This window comes from Argiope bruennichi, chromosome X1, assembly GCF_947563725.1.
Source record: "Argiope bruennichi chromosome X1, qqArgBrue1.1, whole genome shotgun sequence".
In the NCBI taxonomy this organism is placed as follows: domain Eukaryota; kingdom Metazoa; phylum Arthropoda; class Arachnida; order Araneae; family Araneidae; genus Argiope; species Argiope bruennichi.
In genome coordinates, this window is record NC_079162.1 from 105795230 (window position 1) to 105812202 (window position 16973).

The following is a 16973-nucleotide window of genomic DNA, read 5'->3' on the forward strand; positions in this document are numbered from 1 at the left end:
TTCGGGGCTGTTCCACATAGTTTGTTCTACATAGTCCCTGATTACTGTGGAAGAAATTCTCAGGATGGTTAACAAACATTGGATAATTTCATGCTTCTCATCTCGGAAACAGTGCAGGGAGGCTACGTTCTTGTTTCAACATAAACGTGCTCTTGTTCACAGCGCATGAGTTGTACAGAATGGATTTGCACACAAGTCAGTGATGAGGAATTGGATTTGTCTGTTCAGAATCCGCATCTCAATTCCATAGAGCATTTGTGGGATGGCATGAAACGGAATTCAAGCTAAATTATAATGTATCGGGTCTTTAACAGAAGGAGTAGATTTTTTCTACAAAAATGGGTGCAATTCAAGCAAAAATATTTTAAAAACTAGGGACTAATGTTATTCGTAAAGTAACAGCCATCATTGCAGTAAAAAGTAGTTTCACTTTATGTTAGTAATTCATGTATTTGCACGATAAGCAAATCATAAAGATTTCGGGATACAACAAGATACATATTGTTATAATTCAATTTGTCCAAATAATATCAATAATATAATAAAAGGCATTGTTTCATATGAAATCTAACTAATTCAAGTTTAAATTATGATTTGATTTAAAAACAAGCGGGTTTATTTAGCATATTTTTAATCTTTTAAGTAATTAATATAATTATTCGAAGATTGAAGTCTTGAAAGTATCAGTTTGTGGAGCAATCCTCATCAGTCAGCTTCTTTTGAAGATCAACTTAATTGTAGCTTGTTTTTATGCCGCCGAAATCTTTTTGAATTTTCAGTGGGAACTTTTATAAAAACTGCCTTATAAATCAAACTTCAAAATTAGGAAAGGGGAAAAAAAAACAGTGTATCGTACTCACGCAATTAAATATCATCTACTTCAAGTATTTATATCCTCGAATATTATTAACATTTATTTTGAATTTTTATGCAGTGCTTCGCAGGTATTTTATGAAACGAGCTCCACATAATCAGGTTGAAGATTATGCCTGTTGTGGGGAAAAAAGAGAGAGAGAGAGAGAGACGGGGATGAATTTGGGATAAAAAATGAAACTTTATATGGGCTATTTTTTAGGAAAATGCATAAAACTATTGCGCACATCTGACAAAAACCCTTGATTAAAGCTACAAATCATTAGATTCTTTTTGAAATGGTATGACCTAAAATCCTTTTTTAAACAATTTTTATCAGTCTCCTAAATGCCCTCGTGACAGACTTTTCTTTGAAAAATGTGAGTTGAAGTATATTCTTTACATGGTCGAAGTTAAAAAGCAATTCATCTAGTCTTTTAAAGAAATTCTAAAAAATGTGTGTATTTGAAAGCGTCTGGGTATTTCTTAATTAAAAGAAATTTTATCTTCATGAATATAGAGCCTTTATAAAGTTTTTGAAACGAGTGATACAAAATTAATTTCTTGTCAATCCCTTAAATGCCTTCGTGACCGAATCTTTATTGAAAAATATAAATTCAAGCATAGTCTTTATATGGTCGAAATTTAAAAGCAGTTCGCTTAGACTTTCTGGAAAAATACGAAAGTACTCGAGTGCTTTTGATCATACAGTGCAGGAAAAAGCTGGATTCGTAAGAAAACTATGCAAAAACTAATTTTATATATTTTAGTTAATATTTTTCTGCCCCAGGTTAACTACTTTAATCAATCGGCTATACTGCCAGGCAATAGATCCCCCATATATATCCTATCCATCATATCTACTCATCCATGGCAATCACAACTTTACACGAAGGTTTTAAACGACATTACAACCTTGCAATGATTCCTTTTATTATTGTCACCAAATGCTTTGTTCTTTATCAGGGACTTTTTGAGTAATCTAATTTTGCACAATTTTCATCTTAAAACAGTCCAGTGTGATCCCCAAAACTATATATGCTTCTGCTTCATCAGAAGTTTTCACTCTGTTGTGTATTTTCTTCTGATACTTTCAAATAAAATTAATTTATGGACATGAGAATATATTAACTTTATAGTATTTAAATGGGCATAATGGGAGCATAGATATGACTTCACATATCATGTTTCTGATTTTCGAAATCTGTACCATTGAAAATCGTTAATTCCTAATCTCTTGACGAGCTTATTTGCAAATTGTATGCGAGTATTTCTCTGTTTGATAATTTATGTAATTAATACTAAATGTTTATTTGGAAAAGAAAATAATTGCAGTTAAGAATATCAACAAAAGCAGCTAAGAAATTCTACAATCATTCATAAGAAATTTTTATGAATGGTTGAAGCTCAATGAAAAAAAAAAAAACAGAGTTGCTAATGGTTTCTTGAATGTCGTATTATACATTCTGGCTTGAAAGTCTTGGACAAATATTATTTTTGTGGGCAGCTCATGAAAGAAATATTCTTCTAATGGTTTGTCCTTATATTTATTTCCAAATGATAGCTAATAACGCCTGTATATCCGAGAAATGCTATTTAATAATCGGAAAAAGATGAAGGTATGTAGTTCAATTAATCAGCTAATAACGGAAGAGACTGAGAGTTAGTTCAGAAAAGAAGGAGAGCGTGAAAAGGTAGAGAAACTAAACCATAGTGATTATATTGCTAACACGTTATTCGCTATTGCTGTGTCATTACATGTCTGCTTCTTTTCAAACTATAGGCGTGAACTTATGCAACACACATTCTCTTGCCATTTAGTTAAGCACTGTCTTTCTAAATTCGTCTTCTAGCATGCTTTAAAAAAAAAGGTGCACTATCATTGAACCTCAGAACACATTAAATATTGCTCCTTTTGTGATAAATTCATTCTTTAATGTTGGAAAGGGCCGGAAATCGCACGAGAAGAGATCTGGACATCCTCTCCTTTTATACAGAGCGTTCTATTAATGGACAAACAAACTCAGATTGTTGATAGTACTTATTAAAAGGAATAAAACTTGCAATGGGACTTGGTATTGCAATCCACGTTGAGACGATGAAAATTGCAATAAACGCAAGCAGCTTTCGACGTCACGTTGGAACTACAAAAATAGAATGATAAAGACAAAAAAATTTATTTGACTAAGTATTGCAAGAATTGTTAGAATTGGTGGCCTCTGATGTCATTACAGAATCAATATGGATGTGAAAACGATTATCGAACGCATTTGAAGATACTAAGAATATATTTGAAGTCGTCTGCATCGACGGCAATTTGCGCTATCATACCCTTCATTGTATCTATGGACGTCATATAAGAGAGTGATTTAAGATGACCCCATTGAGATATGCCACACGGATTGAGGTCCGGGGAAGATGAAGGCCAAGCAATGGGCTCCGCTTATGCATGTATGCTCTTTGGGTATGTAGTATCGACGTGATTATGCACTTCACTGGGAAAATGTGCACGGGCACCATCATGCTTGAATTACATGTCTCTCTGCACTGCGGCCAGCATACTTTGCAACATTTCTGGGAGAACGTTTTTCAGAAAAAGAATGTACGTTTCTTCACTCAAGCCCTCGATTAACAAGTATGGTCCCAAGAGATAATCACCGAGAATTGTTGTCCATGTGTTGACAATAAGCCTATGTTGAGATTTTCACAGAACGCTGGCACGGGGATTATCCCTATCCCTCTTAAGTGCATTATGTGTATTGATAATACTTTCTGGATTTCCAGTCAACACGGCATAATCTTTGCAATCCAAATATTTTATAATTATTCAGATCTCATTATGAGCCTCAATTTAGTGTTTGAGAATTGCTTAAACTACAATTAACAATTGAAAATTATGCTAATATCATGAAATATAACCATGAAATTTTGGACAAAATCTTTATAATATTCTAATTCGAATCAAGATTATTAAAGTATATAATGTTACCTGTGGTTTGTTAGCCTAAATGCCGCATAACAAACAGTTAATATTATGAAGATCGACCATGTAAATAGAAACTTTGGTATTGTGTCCCGTACAAAGTAAAAGATTCTCAAAACTGAAAATACATTTAGGGATTTAAGGCATCTATAAATCAAGTTCTTGTCCTCACTTTTCTTATCCTCATCCTCACTTTCCCCCACTCAAACTTGAGATCCATGAAATGGATTGAAATCTGCTTAAACACACGCAGGCAAATGAAATCTGCCAGAAAAAACCAATCACAACGTTTCCAAATGACTTTATTGGTTCGATTTGTTCTAATGTCATTGGCAAGATTAAACCTTTCGACAATGCATAGTTTGTTCCTTTCTGGAAACAGATATTGGTGAGGAAGAAATCTTTCATACATATTCAATAATAATTTGCAACATCTATAAGGAACAATTAATCAATGGAAATATAACCTTTAATCAGTATAATAGGATAGTATTAGTTAGTTATCGATTAGAAGCATTGGTCTATACTTTAAGGAAAAATCTCAAAATAACAGTCACTCACAGAACTAAATTTTAATGAAACCCAGATCATATACACAATACATAGCAAAATAACTTTATATCAAATTCCGAGATCATTCTGTTGAACCATTTCGACAGAACAAATTTCGTTTCATGAATTATTACATGCATTATATTAACAAATTAGGTGTGTCATTTTCGTATAAGCAAAGTATCTTCAATGTGGAATGGGATCACCCCAAACAGCAATGCATACCTTAGATGTGTGGGATGTTATGCATTACATGACCTTTGTAAGGCATAAAGACAATGAGAGGTTAATAATAGACAAGAGCTAATGTTCTTACAAAGCTGTTTTAAACGTGGTATGGATCTAAGGAGGAGAATTGAAAATAGCAACGAGACTCCTTACAGTATGCCATGTATATTTGTTAAGATTTAATTTCAAGACCCACCTGGCTGTTTTATTCTTAGAATTATTTGTTGATTAATTGATATGGTCTTTGTGCAGTTTGGCATACTAGATTGCAGATTGTAGGCGCATTCCAGTCACGGTTCTGCAATATACAGTTCGATGCGTCCTCTAATAGAGATGCCACCTCATACAGTGATATTGCCTCCACCAGAAATATCCATTTCACGATTGTTTGATGAATGATAAAAAGTTCTAGGTTCTCTACAAATCAAGCAAAGTATATTAACTCTTACCGAGTTATGATTGGTCTTATCTGTGAACAGGACCTTCCATTGATCTGTAAACAAATGGGCATGTTGAAATGCAATTCAAGTATTCTTTCTTGTTATGCGAAGTTATATGCTAATAAATAGTCTCCCAAATCGATTAATTTTATGAAGATTTCTGCCCAAAAAATGTATTAACATCTTCTTTTCGGTGGCTATTGAAAGGCAAGACCTAAGCCGGGTTTGAGAAGAGGATCTTTATGAACATAATTACAGGTGCTTTTCATACCTATTGCTCTCCCTTGACTGAACCTTCTGAATGTTGAATTAAGAGTCCGAAAATTTTACCAGTGTGCATGAATTTGATTTTGCGCACAAAAAACCAAAGCAAATTTATTTTGAAAAATAATTTTGATTTTAAAATTTCTCTAAATAACTCTTTTCTGATAAATTATAATTCGATGTCATTATAAGGAACTGGATATTCTAAAATCCCTTATGTCATTACTACAGCGAAATCTAGAATCATCTTATTCTTATAGATGGGTTTTTTATCTTGTATAGGACACTTTCCGATTGCAGAGATATAACAGGGTCCTCCCAAAAATTTATGTACACTTTAAATAACATATCATAAAATTATTAATAAAATCAGTTTCATAATTCAATTTATTTAAAACAATTGTAGATTTTTATCAGTTATTGAAAGGGATGGAATTGTTGACCGTTATTATCACTTGATGAAAAATCTGACAGCTGGAATTGAAAACCATGCTGATCATGCCAGTTGGCATCTAGGAGCATTCTTTTTCAATGGATACTCTCTGTTCTTTTATTGAAGTTGGATTTAAGATATAATTCACTACGTTTTACTTATCTCCACAACAAGAAATTCATCGACGGGAGATCAGGATCGTGTGTGAGGTTGGGGTTAAATGTTGCATCTCCTTTTTAACAATTTGTTCACCAGAATATCGTCAGTATTATTTTAATGTCACGATAGTAATATGAGGTTCTCCGCTCAGCTAGAATGAACATATTCTTTTACAAATGTCTCTTAAATGCCTGTCACACTTGTTGTTGGAAATTCAGGTTAATATCACCAGTTACGGTGCTTCCTAAATAGAAAGATCCAGGTAATCCATAAGCTGATTTACTGATAACAACTTAATATTTTACTGACAAAAGATAATTATTTGTTTCAAAGTACCTGTTATTATAACGACTGGTTAAACAATTATTTGCGAAAACTTTTAATTTAATATAAAAATTTTGAATTACTAAGAATTTAAAAAAATTATAGCCTTTATTAGTAAGAATCATGAAATTTTAAAGTTTCATGTGATTCAGGCTTAAAATTAAAAAAATAATAATAATTTAAATAGGAAGGCACTTTAACCGTAGTTATTGTAAAACGCTTACTGCAATAAGAAAATGTATCGAAATCTTGAGTTTCTCCTTTTGGTTATTTTACATATATTACAAATATTGCCTTTTTTTTTTTTTTTTTTTTTTTTTTTTCAAAATTGGATTGTAGCATTTCCATAGAATAATTGATGCTCATTGCAACTCACCTGACTCTAAACTAAACTTTGAAGAAAATCCTGAAATTGAAGACTCAGTATGTTGGGCATAAGCACCCAAAGGAAGAAATATTACAAACCAGATCTGAATTGACAAAAATTTTTTTACTGTACTTCTGGTGTTTCAATACTTTCTTTTCTTTTGTATTCACGTGATCAAAATTCTTTCTTTCGTTTTAAAACAAAATCTTAAAATTTGCTGGTGTATGATGAATAAAGATATATAACTTTGCAAACAAAAAAAAAACAAAAAAAGAAAGCACATTTTTAATTATAAAATATTTTCCTCGCCTTATGATGTGTGGTTCAATCACAGCCAAGGAAGTTCTAAAATTATGATATGTGGACGTTCAATAATTCATAAGAGTAAAGAAACATAACAAGAAAAAAGTAAATTTGAAAACAGGGAAATTTTTAAACATGGCATATTTAGGTTTTCAATGTGATTATACTTCTATTTACCATACCTTTTCTTTTTCTTCATGATACTTATTTTAAATATTTCTATTTATTTCAAAATATAGTGTTTTTTTCTTTTTATAAATTTGAGAACAATATAAAAGAAGAATATTGGTATTTTGCTATAAATCTGAATAAGTTGAAATTAAAAAAATAATAATAAATTAAGAGCTTTTTTATCGTTCTGCAATAAAATCCTCACGATTATAAATTATTCACATTAACCACTGTGAAATGCACATTTAATTATGCTAATAAATTGCATGAAACATTTTCAAAGCGCACACATACATACAAAAAAAATTCAATTTAAAAAAAGCCTGAAATAGCACTATTTCGAATTGAAATCATTTTATCATTAGAACAAAATTTTCATTTGATGCTTATATTTATGAGGAAGTTTTAGAAAATGTAAGCTTGCGTAAAAGAAAATTTCAATGTGGTTTCAAAAACAATTTAATACGAGGATCTTATCTGTAATTAATTATGATTTTTAATTGAACTCCCTTCAATATGCTTATAAAATACTAAAATTATTTTTTAAAAATGATCATTGGTATAACAGTGATATTAGTTATTGGAATAAAATGGATCTTTAAAAAAAAAAAAAAAACTTTGAAAATTTTTATAGTGTTTCTTCACTAAATTTTGCCTCCCGCTGTGAGGTTTCTTCTTTTTTTATTTAATAATCTTGCAATACATTATAAATAGAATGCGAACACAACTTATGTGTATTTTTGAAATACAATGTGGCGTATTGTTTAGGATGAATTAATGCGATAGCATTTAAATATTTAAATTCCAGATTTAAAAAAAATATTTTGTCAAATATGCACAACACATATGCAAAGGGTTATGGAAAATATAAATAGAAAAAGTGAGTGGACAAATTTATATTTTTTAAGAAACAGCTTTTTTTTTTTTTTTTTTTACTTCGGAGTTTTCACACTGCATATTTTTTTTAATCGCAATAATTAAAAGTTATATTTAAAAATTATACCACTCTTTCTATTAATTTCGAAGTAGTGAAAATGAGTTAAAATTATCAAAGATTTTGCTTAGCTAAGTTTTTACTTTATTAATTTATCTTTTAAAAGGTAATAATTGTTCTGAAGTAATTAAACAAATGCAGAAACGCAGTAGAGGTATGGGAAAGAAAATACATTAAAATAATTTTTGACCTACACATTTGTGATTTAATTTTAAGATACAAATTCCTCAGCGATCTCATTTTTAGCCGAAAAACTTTCTTTTTTTAACTCAAAATTTAGGGGTAGAGGAAATTCAAAAGTGACCAGATTTAAATGAAAGAAAAATTCAATTTAATGCTCTTCAATCCGTATTATTATTTGTTCGTAAAAAAATTAAATATTAAAACACAATTAAGAAATGCTTCATGCTTAAAATCATTCATTTTATCCAGATTAATTAATTAAGATGATTAATTCATCATTCATTTGCATCCAGAACATGTTGCCACGTAAGTACGAGTAAGAGCAAACTGAGTTCAAGTGATGGCATCTGTTGATTATTAAGAACAAATTACTCCAATGATACTCTTCCGGTGATTTTAACTCTTTCCTGAAGGGTTAAAGTAATAATTTATGAGAGCTTTATTAAATATTAGTTATTCAAAAAAAGTTTTCTAATGTTATTATTATTATTATTATTTTTTATTTTATTTTTTTTTTTTTACAAATTATGAAGAATTTTACTAATATTAGCGTTTTTAAAATATTACGCCACTATTCTCCATGACTCCTTCTACTGTAGCGACCTACAATTAAGGATCCTATTAAAAAGTTAATTTGTATTTTTCCCTCAAAAAATATCTTTGATGGTATTAATAAAATTTATATAAACAAAATTCATTTTCTGGAAGAGTAAAAACTTAAATGAACTCTCTAAAGATATTACATTCTCTTTTTCTTTGTTATTATTGATATGTATTACATGACAGAGTACTGATTTTAACGACTTTGATATTTTAGATATAATTTTTGTACTTTTGTGTTTACTTTTTAGAAATGCTTATACTTATCAAAAACAGAATGGCACGGAACGATTAGAGACAATATTAATTAAAGGACATGATCCGTGTTGCAAGTAGTTTGGCAATTAATGAATCAAACATGGCAGATGTTTTAAATCTTGTCAGAAATCTACGATTCTAGATTGGTTTGTAAACCGGCAATTAATAAAAAAATTGACATAGATACAGAGTCTTTGGGAAATGGGAATATCCGTTCTATTCTTCTAATGATGCTTTTCAACCATTGAAACTGACAAACAAAATTAAACTTTATTATGATTCGTTTCATAGCCTCAGTAAAAGTAATTTGTCTTAATCAACTATTTTTTGGAACTATAATTGATGCTTTGAAGCAGCTTTAAATATGTCAATAATAATACAATTATGCAAGTCATGATAGGATATTGATGAATCATTGCGAGTTTTTAATAAATTCTGAAAAGTTTAGATGCAGTCATATAGTTAATATATGTGAAAAACTTCAAAAAAATTCTTTGTTTTTGTAATTTTAATTTTGAGACGTTATTATGTTACTCAAAGGCTAATCGAAAATCGATACTTTTGAATGTTTAAAGGTTCTGAAATTTATTCAAGCCCTTTAAATATCACAGAAGATAGATTTTCCAGATTTTAAATCTACCTTATAGTTAAAAGATTCATTTGGAAGAGATCCTTCTTGTACATGCGTGTAACAGAATTTAGCTGTGAAGTTTTCTTTAAGTGTTTTCACTTTTTAAAAAAAATCGTAGTGCCATTATTAATTTTTAAAAGTTTAACCATAGTTAAAATATGTAGAAAAACAATTTTTCAAGTCTCTTAAAATTGGAACTAATTTAGGACTTCAACATGTTATTCGAAGCTGTTATGTTATCATAATAGCTATAGTAATTTAGAATAAAATTGCATTAATTATAAAATTTTGAAATAAAATTAAACAGGAAATGAAAAAAATAATATAGAAAGAGAGATAAATAAATTTGTGATTTATCTGAGACTTAAAGTGTCGTGAATTTGCTAAATTCAGATGCTAAAATAATAATGAATTATAACTATAAAAGTACATTTAAAATGCTGACACTATCATTTATCTTTACTTTTAGCACACAATTTCATTTTATTAATGAAGTAAATAGATCAGTCTTGAAAAATACATATCAGATATGAAAAGAATGAATTTTCTCAAATCGCTAGAAATAATATGATTATAAATTTAATCATCAATTATTTATATTTATGTGCTTGTATACATCGTCATTTACTTTTTTAAACGAAATGAATCAGCCATTTTACTTTTCATTCATAAACTTAAGCTTATATTGAAAAAAATTATTGATTTTTATCTTCGTTCTAAGCATTTCTTTATAAACAAAATTTCTAACCTAGAAAAACATACGATACAAAAGCGATTTCTCATTTATAATTTCTTTAATTTTTCCATTCTCGCTTTAATGAAATAAACCGCTGAATTGTCGGTTTAATTACAACTAATGTTTATTTTCGACGCTTTTAGCCAAATACAAAAAAAAAAAAAAAAGTCACTGAATAATAAATTAAATCACTGTGATAGCTCACGTCGTTCAGGAAATAGATTTTCTTTATTTTTAATTGCTTATTTCTAAAGGTAGGGTTCTTTGCTCCTGTCTGAATATTGTTGAACTTTTTCTTCAATTCTCATTTACAACCGGTCTGTATATTTGCATTTCACATCAATGATGGGTTTTTATGCTTTATTGGAAAATAAAAGAAATCATCTTTCCATCTTTCTTCATCAATTCTATCTTTTCAGATAGAATTTTAATTATCGAAGTGAATTTTCAAAAGACTAATTATATTAAATAATTTGTAGTACAATAGGATTTTAGAAATAACATAATTTTATAAGATACCTAAACCTTAATTATTTCACACTAAAATTGTGATTATTGAGGCAATAATCAAAAAATGAAAAACGTGTGGTTATTTGTACTATTTATCCACTTTAGGTTTCTATTTTAAAAAATTAATTTCATTTTTAGTTTACACTTTCCAGTTTATAGAATGCTTTTTGTGGAGTTAACATGGTCAATGAAGGTAATTTGTCCACTTTCTTATTTTTTTTTTCTCAAGAAATCCATCTCTATAGAGCGTTATGTCCATTAAGAAGCAAAAAAAAAAGAGAGAGAGAGAGAGAGAGCAATGATAAAAAAAAAGACTTTGTTACTTTCTTGAAGAAAAATTATTTATTTTGTTTTTAATAATTCAGATGTAAATGAAAAGAAATTAAAAAAAAAAAAAAAAAACGAAATTAAGTAGAAAATCATGGTCAAAATACATATCGAAAGATTGGAATTAGTATTTAAGCAAAAAGTTCTTGTACTTTGAAGGAATAATAGCATGCAGGTAAGCATGCTATTATTCCTTCAATGAGAGACTAGCGGCTCTATTTCTCTACAGTTAGAATTAAGAAATCTCTTGCGATTCATGTAAGAACCATAAACATTTTCAGACCATAAACATCAAATACAACACATAATAATACTGAACCACATTATCTTATAAAATTAAATAATGTATTATATTTCTTACACTCAATAACACGAAGAAAGTCTAAACTTACGAGAACGAAATAAGAACGATCGCTCTGGAAGGAATGCAATGCAGGGTTCTTCCTCCTGAGGACAGGTTATAGTACTAATTTAGCAAGGCAGGCTGCTGTAGAATCTTCTTCCCTTACTTTCCAAGATAACAGATCTCTTTTTTGATAAAAGTTTGAATTAACACTGAAACCGCCAAATGATCAGCAGCCAACCGCCATTTCGCAGAATTGACCTATTACCGTCGGATTATTCATATTACTCCCGGTTAAAAAGTAACTTGTGTTTCACTTATAAAAGAAGGCTGAAATCGGTCACAATCATTCGATTCAATTGATGATGCTCGTATGCAAGCATCATTTAACAACAATATAGCTCAATTTTTCAGCTAATCGTTTCCATTTTTTTAATAAGGATTTTTTTTCATAGATGATTTTTATTTAAATTTAAATTCTAGAAATTCTTTTCTATCATTTTGAATTATCTATTCGATGCGCTCTTTGAATTATGAAGAAGGAATGTTATCGGCTATATTACAATAGATTTTGATTGGTTTCGCATCTATCATTAAAGGGGATTTAAAAAATAAATTAATATTTATAGATGGAAAAAACCTACATTTTTTAATAACTAAAAATGCTTTACGATTATTTTTAATTGCTTGACTACTATAATATTTTAGACAGTATATCGTTTTTTGGTTAAGTTTATGCTTAAGTATTGATATTTACCTGAAAAATAATCAAACTGCAAAATGATGAATTTTTCGTGATATAAGTGGAAACATTCGAATTTTTCTAGCCATTAAATATGCTTTACGTTTATTTTTAATTGTTTGACTACTATATTATTTTAGACAGTATATCGTTTTTGGTTAAGTTTATGCTTAAATATTGATATGTACCTTAAAGGAGAATCAAACTGAAAAAGAATTGTTCGTATTATAAATTCTTATTTTCAGGATAAAAATACTCATTAGTTTCATTTGAACATTTTAAAAGAGTTAATGGTTATTCGTCATTTTTTCTGTCTAAACCCTCATAGTGTCATCATTTAATACTTAGCATTTAGTATTAATTATACCAATTGATGAAAATACGCTCCTATCACCAATCGGTCGACTCCCGGTGGGTTTATAATAACAATAACGTTACCTTCGAAATTGCGCCCATCAATTGCAAAAACGAAATGATAAATAACAAATGTACTTACAAGGAATAATAAAGAATTAACATGTATTATATAAATCAAGAATCTTCTAATATTCTTTAATAATTTGTAATTGCTGTAAAAAGGCATTTTTTATTCATTCTGATTAATATCACACACGGCTATTACTTCTCTTTTACATGAATAAAGCCATCTAACAATGATAACCAATGATGTTACAGTATGATTTCTCCAATGACATTCAATGTATGAGCGGATTGGACAGAATAATGAAGTACCCTCTTGACAAGAGGATGAGACGGAGTGATCGCTCACTCCGGTAAGACAGGTTGAAAGGAATAATTTTATACGTTTTCCTGAGATGAAACTCCACCCTTTAAGAGGATTTTCACTGAACTCAGTAAAATTTATCCAAATTGAAATCAAGCCACTTGTCTTATAGGAAAAGCAATTAATCTTTTCTAATATTTTTGACAGGTTTTGAATCTTTCAATAATAATAAATAAAAATTTCGATTTTCTCTTATAAAAAATATTTAATTAATGTTTCGAAAAATCAAGTGTTGATAATAGCGAAATTATAAATGCATTCAATAAGCATAACAATAATAATATATATAAACTTTTATTCAAAAATTTCCTTCTAAACTGAAAAAAAAAAAAAAAAGATAATAGTGTATATATTTTTCATTTGTTTTGGGATTAAATTAAATATATAATTTTCATCATAATGTGCATTAATGTTCTATTATTACATATTAACATAACATTATTAATTAATTAGCGGATGAACAACGACAAATCGTATTGTAATATCACAAATTTTTAAATTTAAGCGGCAACTAAATGTCGGAAAGTATTTTTATTGTTATTCATATAGGAGGTAGTAGAATTTTATTACATTAATTTAAATGAATTTCTAAAGAGCTAAATTTCATCAGAAATGTGAGGATTTTAATTCTGGTATCCCTCATCTAATTCATATTGCTTTTTTTTGACGATTTTAGAAAGTTAAAATAATAAAAAATAAGGAAATGTTTTTAATCGTACTGCATTTCTTTGCGAACTGAAATTAAAGCTACAGTCTAAACAGAGTCAATAATCAAGTTTCTTTATGAAAGTCTGTACAAAATAATTATTGTACTTTGTATAAAAAGATTTTGTTAACATTATCGGAGCTCTGTTTTGCTTTTCAAAATATTTTGTTCTTATGCTTATTAATAAGTATAATACGTCTATAGATTTTTCGGAATGTTTATTAACATTCATTTTTAAAAAACACACATTTTATTATATATATATATATATATATATATATATATATATATATATATATATATATATATATATATATATATATATATATGTTACGATCAGTGCAAGTAATTTATTATTATTAATAATAACAGATAATTTTGATAATAATCGATCGATGTGATGAATTAAATAATCATTTTTATCGGTTATTAATTATAAGCGATTAATCACAATAACTATATAATATATCCGGCTTCGCTTTTTAGAAAATAAAATTTCAGATGAAATGTTTTAATAGACAAAATTGAATTAATTATTATATTTCAACCCAAAACAAATGCATGTGATGTAATATAGCCATCTGATAAGATACTAGAAATTATCCTGATAGAAACCTAGTAAAAACGTCTTCCAAAAGTTCTAAACACACAAAAGACACAAAATTTCCAAATTAGAGTAATTTTCCGAATAATAACATTCTCTTTTTTATTCCTCCTTGAATTAAACTATGCATAAATAATAATAATAATTAACTTTTCATACTGCAAACAATGCGAGATATTTTCATGTACAGATTCATAGCCACTCGGGACTTTTGTTTGCTATTAATCTCCCGAAATTCAGGCTGCCATTCCCACTAGTCATTTGTCATATAGAAGAGAATTAAAGGATTGATGATACATATTTTATTGTGTTTGTTTAGTTCTGTACATATTCGTATTTCATCGTTGATTAAGCTCATTATTTCATTCGTAATTTCCCGTTTAGGGAGCTTGTTCCCTTTAATATTAAACAAACTGGAAAAATCGGCCAAATTATCAGCAAAATCTTCGTTTTTTATTCCAATGCTTTATTATTATTATTATTATTTTGCGCATATTTCCCTGCCAAATATAAGTGAATTATTCATACAAATGGTGACAAATTATTTTCTATTTCTTTTATCTGCTTTTGTTAAATGAGGTATGGGGGGGGGGGGAATCTAATGTTATGAGAAAAAGAGTTCTTGTATTTCTTCTTCAAACAAACTTTTCTAAAAGAAAATTTCATCAGTTTATAGAGAACCGAATTCAGTTTTGTGCTTTTTGAAAATTTTCAAGTAATTTAAATTCAATAATTTTGTCTTTGCAATTACTAAATATATTTTAATATATTTAGTAATTTAATATATTTAGTAAACATATGTCAAAATATTAAAAAAAAAAAAATTCATGAATTCTAGAAATTTTGACTTTTCTGAAATGATATTTTATACAGCCTTCTCTTTTACTAAAACAATAAACTTAATTTTTAAAACGAGCTTATGAATGAAGAAAGGGATTAAAATTGTCTTTAACTTAAGAAAACTTGCAAAAAACAAAGACATAAATTTAATTTGAATCTTTTCTAATGATCTTATCTCTGTTCCAAAATTGATTTTATGAATAAAAAAATGCGAATATTCTTTTCTTCATGATACGTCTTGATAGATTTTTAATCTTTTCTCTGTTTGTAAGCATTAGGAAGAAAGTATATTTACTGAGATATCTGTTTTTTGTTTAGCAAAACATCAATTAATTAAATTTAATAAAATAAAATTACAGGCATAGTAATTTAAATAACATTAAATAGCGTTTTGCATTTAAAAAAAAAATACAATTCTGCTTAAATATTTCTGTTTTAATATGATATTCGAAAATAAATGAATCGGGTAAATTTACCAAGAATAAAAACTCGGATTATATTTAATCATTTATAAGATTTTCAAAAAAAAAAAAAAATGCTCGTAACCAAAATAAAATGCTATGGAATGATTTATATTTATGACATTGTCTTATTAAATTAGATTTATTCTAAATAAAACATCATATACTTTACATTACCCTGAATAAATCATGCTGTATGCTGTTTCAACTATTTCTGAAAATAGTTGATCTTCAGATCGTTAAGTCTTGACCACAGCGAAAAATCTGTGAAGATTCCACGACAACAATATATTTTAAAACAATAGCTTGCTCGCTGAAACAAAAAGAAAATATTAAGTTTTAACAAAGTTCAGTATTGATTACATTGATATTTGAAAATAAAATACAATTAATAGATTTAATAATCAATTTAAATATTAAATTTATATGCAGATTTTATGAAACTAAGCCCAAAATATCCGCATACCTTTGCATGCATACATAAAATAACTTTTAAAAATCATGCTCGGGGTTAGTAGGTGGAAATACAAAATCTAATGGATCATGATAACCTTGAGAAGCTGTGTCACATATCATTACTTCAATGAAGGTCTTCCGCCTAGTATCAGGATGTTTTATTCAGAGCTCCCAATTATTTAGAATGTTGTCTTCCATTATCTGAATGCTTTGAAATCGCCTTTTCAAAGCACTATAATAGTTAGAATAAAATTCTAAATAAATATTGGTTCGGATTTCTTACTAACTTCTTCGCGTATCTTAACTCAAGCGCCCTAATCATTTGATATCAATATTTCTAATCTTCTTGAAGAATGGATTGGAACAGTGACCTTCATTTCGCGTATAGGTATTTCTTTAATCAAGTGTTATTCAAAGGTTATTGCATGATTAACAAACATTTCTTTAAAAGACTATGCTAATATTCTGATCTCTGAAAAATTACCTCTTAACGAAAAAGTTACCTTTAATGAATCACAGGATAGCAGATTCTGTTTCTTTTATGAATCTTTTTCATTATAATGAAAATTCAATTTAATAAGTTTGGCGTTGTATAGCGCGATAAGGTCGCCAAATCTAGCTCCCCCGTATGTATTGAGTCTTTTGAAAGTACGTTGTGCATCGCGGCATGGCAATCAAGCGGACAGGCTCTTGCTTTCCCGCCTCTCTCGAAGCGGACTCAC

The 16973-nt window shown here is 28.5% G+C and overlaps 1 long non-coding RNA gene across 2 annotated transcripts in view; it reads right to left on the bottom strand.

The window, feature by feature from the left end:
- Nucleotides 1-16973, bottom strand: part of LOC129959132 (uncharacterized) — a 114922-nt gene that overhangs the window by 76545 nt on the left and 21404 nt on the right. For both annotated transcript variants that reach the window (XR_008783408.1, XR_008783407.1), the window contains exon 3: nucleotides 15973-16108. This is a non-coding gene — a long non-coding RNA (uncharacterized LOC129959132). The remainder of the gene's footprint in view (nucleotides 1-15972; nucleotides 16109-16973) is intronic.